The 3,600-nt window shown below is 42.3% G+C and overlaps 1 non-coding gene across 1 annotated transcript; it reads left to right on the forward strand.

Annotated features, from left to right (window-relative positions):
- The first annotated feature begins 1,504 nt into the window (after positions 1 to 1,504).
- LOC120281439 lies at positions 1,505 to 1,611 on the forward strand. Its single transcript, XR_005542578.1, has one exon. It is a non-coding gene; the product is annotated as a small nucleolar RNA R71 (small nucleolar RNA).
- The last annotated feature ends 1,989 nt before the right edge of the window (positions 1,612 to 3,600 follow it).

The following is a 3,600-nucleotide window of genomic DNA, read 5'->3' on the forward strand; positions in this document are numbered from 1 at the left end:
GAGAGAATGTCACATGGCTTTGGCGAGGCAGTATGTGAGCTTGTCATCTCCAACTCTCAATGTCAACTCCCCGCCGTCCATGTCGATAAGTGCCTTTTAAGTTCGCAAGAATGCCCTCCCAAGTATCAAAGGAACATCTACATTCTCATCGACATCCAACACTACAAAGTCTACAGAAAATATGTACTTGTCCACCTTGATAAGTACGTCTTCAATGTTGCCCCTCGGATGTCTCACCGTTCGGTCTATCAATTACAATGTCATTCGAGTGGGCCTTGACTCTCCCAAGCATAGCTTCTGAAAGAACGAGTATGGCATGACGTTGATACTAGCCCCCAAATCCGCCAATGCCATCTCTTCACCCAAATTGCCAATGTTGCACGAATCACAAATCTTCCCGGGTCTTTCTTCTTGTTCGGCATATTCTTTTGCAACACCGCCGAATAAGAGGCATCTAGGATCACTGATGCACTCTCCTCCAGCTTCCTCTTGTTGCCCAAAAAGTCTTTCAAGAACTTGGCATACCGAGGCATTTGAGACAATACCTCCACAAAAGGAATGTTGATGTGCAATTGCTTGATTAGACCCAAGAACTTCTTGTATTGCTCATCATTTTGGTCGTTCTTCAATCTTGAAGGATACGGGATTCTTGGTTTATAAGGTGGGGGTGCCACATCCTTCTCTTTGTTAACTCTCTCCTCAACCTCCATGACCTCGGGTGCTTCAACATTGGACTTCTCACTTAAAAGCTTACCCTCAACCTCAGGACCACTTCTCAAAGTGATCAACTTCACATGTTCTCTTTGGTTAGTCTCGGTGCTACAAGGTAAGCTTCCTTGTTGTCTCTCAGATAGAGACTTCGCAAATTGTCCCACTTGATTTTCTAAAATGTGCAATAAAGCGGTGTGGTTGTGAAGTGTAGCCTCGAGCGATTGAAACCGTGTATCCGATGATTGCATAAATCTAGTCAAGGCTTTCTCTAAGTCGGTCATTCAGGTTTCCAAGCCTGAAACTAGGTTCTCCATGTTCTGGGCTTGTTTTTGGAAACCCGGTGGTGTTGTGGCCTTTTGCTGCCCATGGTTACTCCATGAAAAATTGGGGTGCTTCCTGCACCCTTAGTTGTAGGTGTTGCTATAAGGATTACCTTGTACCTTTCCCGAATTGCCCACAAAGTCTACTTGTTTAGTCAGGGCTGAAGTGAACCCCCACAACCATCACAACTCGTCATCACGGTCATCCTCGGTGAAGTTAACGTATCCAATTTCTTGCTCGATGCCTCTACTTGGCTGCTAAGGATGTAACCGCATCAATTTTATGGAGCCCGTCCACTTTCTTCTTTTCCCTTGCATTCCATTGGTAGCTATTCATGGACATTTCCTCTACAAACTATCAGGCTTTTTCAGGGGTCTTGTTCCCTATTGTACCTCCTGCGGCAGCATCTAGAAATTGTCTTGTACTTGGATTCAACCCGTTGTAAAAAGTCTGAATGACCATCCATTCAGGGAAACCATGCTATGGCCACTTCCGCAAGAGATCCTTGAATCGCTCCCATGTCTCAAACAAGGATTCAAGCTCCATCTGAACAAATGATGATATTTCATTACGAAGGTTCGCCGATTTCCCCGGATGGAAATACCTTGCAAGAAAAGCTTCGACCATTTCATTCCATGTCATAATGGATGGTCGTGGTAAAGAATTTATCCACTACTTTTCTCTTTCTTTTAGGGAGAATGGGAAAGCCCACAATCTTTTAGCATCATCCATAACACCATTAATCTTTAGCATGTCATAAACTTCTAAGAAGTTTTCAATATGGTTGTTTGGATCCTCATCGGCCAAACCATTGAACTGTACTGACTGCCATATCATTTGGATGAATGCTTGCTTTAGCTCAAAGTTCGGAGCTGTAATCGGGGCAGCACAATGCTAGATTATGTCCCCAATACTAACTGTCTGGCGTATTCAAAAAATGTTCTCTATTGTTCATTATGTTCTACCATGTTATCAGACCCTTCAACTTCAACTTCAACTAGATTTGACGGTTCTTGCACAGGTTCTTTAATCTTTCTTCTGAGTGTACGTTCAAGTTCAGGATCACCTTCAATTCCCTTGGGTCATAACTTGGAGCTGCACCAAAATAAAGAAAATAAATTAGAACGATGATAGAATAAGAAGATGTGAAGTAGAATGAATGATGAATGGCTAAGATAACAAAGTGCAAAGTATCTCTAAACTCCTACTTCCCGACAACGGTGCCAAAAACTTGATAATGCCCCTTGCGTATTACCCGCAACTGCACTAAAAAAAAGAGCTACTCTCATAAGTCGGGTACTAGTTATGCCCTAATGAGAGAAAGAGCTATCTCATGGGATGAGTGAAAGCTACCACCCCAGTAGTAAGAGCTACCACCTAGAAAGAGTGAAAGACACCTTAGCGGCCACTTTGGAAAGAGCTACCTTAAAGGATGTGTGAAACTGCTACCATCTTGTTGTTTTGTAGATAAATAAGTCCCTTTTACTTAGAACTTTGAGGAGTATACTTTGGGTTGAATTGAGTGAGTTTACACACACTTACATGATTTCGGGTTGTTGTCCTTTTTTATTCAAGTTTTTAGCTAGAGCATTGATTTTTCATATTTAGTGTTGAAATTATCCCTTACTTGTAGAATGCTATCCTTGCATGCTTTGGCGAACCTAAGGCTGAGCGCTTTCAATCTTTCTTTCTTCTATGCTTCAATGTTTTATTTCTGTGCTTGAGGACAAGCAAAAGCTTAAGTGTGGGGGAGTTTGATAAGTGCTTGTGCGATAAGAATGTGAAGTGTTCTTTCCTTATGATGAGCATTACTTTTATCAGGTTTAAGCACTAATACATGTGTATTTGTGTTCTTTTATGCATGTAGGGTTCGAAGCTATATATTGATAAAAGAGGCTAATATAGATTTTGAATGAATTATTTGATGAAATCTTGGGAAGGAACAAACGCGAAGACATAAGTCGGACTCAAGATATGAGAATATCTGCCAACCTCTAGGTATTCAAGCGAGTACAATGATGTGGAGGGGCACAGAGGCATTCACATTCAAGTATCCTAATTTGTGCATTGATAGTAAGATCTTCACCAATGAGGTCGTCTATTGAAGAAGCGTCAGGATCTATGGTGTAAATGTGTGCCCGTTTATATTACCTCAACGAAAAACATAGATTTAGGAGTGTTTTCGGCCGGTGTTGTAGCAGGTACTGTAGGAAAATATTGTAGCAATTTACTGTAGTGTTCACGGCCGGCTCAAAATGAGATTTCAAGAGAATCCACACGGGCGTGTGGAAATTTCCCACGCCTGTGTGGATGCCTGATTCGAGCCCTTTTTAAAGCCGCCATTTAGCCTGATTTCAGCATCCTTCTTTCCATATTTTCTCCAACTTTTGAAAGGTCGGCGGCTAGGGTTTAGAGGGGTTTTGGCAAGGCTTTTGGAGTGGTTCTCCGGCTTCAACACCATGATTCTCTTGGAAGATAGTTATTCGGGGAGATTTCATCGGCACCTATTCGGCGAGGTGTGCCCTATGCTTGACAAAGGGACCTTTTGAGAGGACGATGCCACTCCAC

The sequence above is a fragment of the Dioscorea cayenensis genome, chromosome 17, assembly GCF_009730915.1.
Source record: "Dioscorea cayenensis subsp. rotundata cultivar TDr96_F1 chromosome 17, TDr96_F1_v2_PseudoChromosome.rev07_lg8_w22 25.fasta, whole genome shotgun sequence".
NCBI classification, from domain to species: domain Eukaryota; kingdom Viridiplantae; phylum Streptophyta; class Magnoliopsida; order Dioscoreales; family Dioscoreaceae; genus Dioscorea; species Dioscorea cayenensis.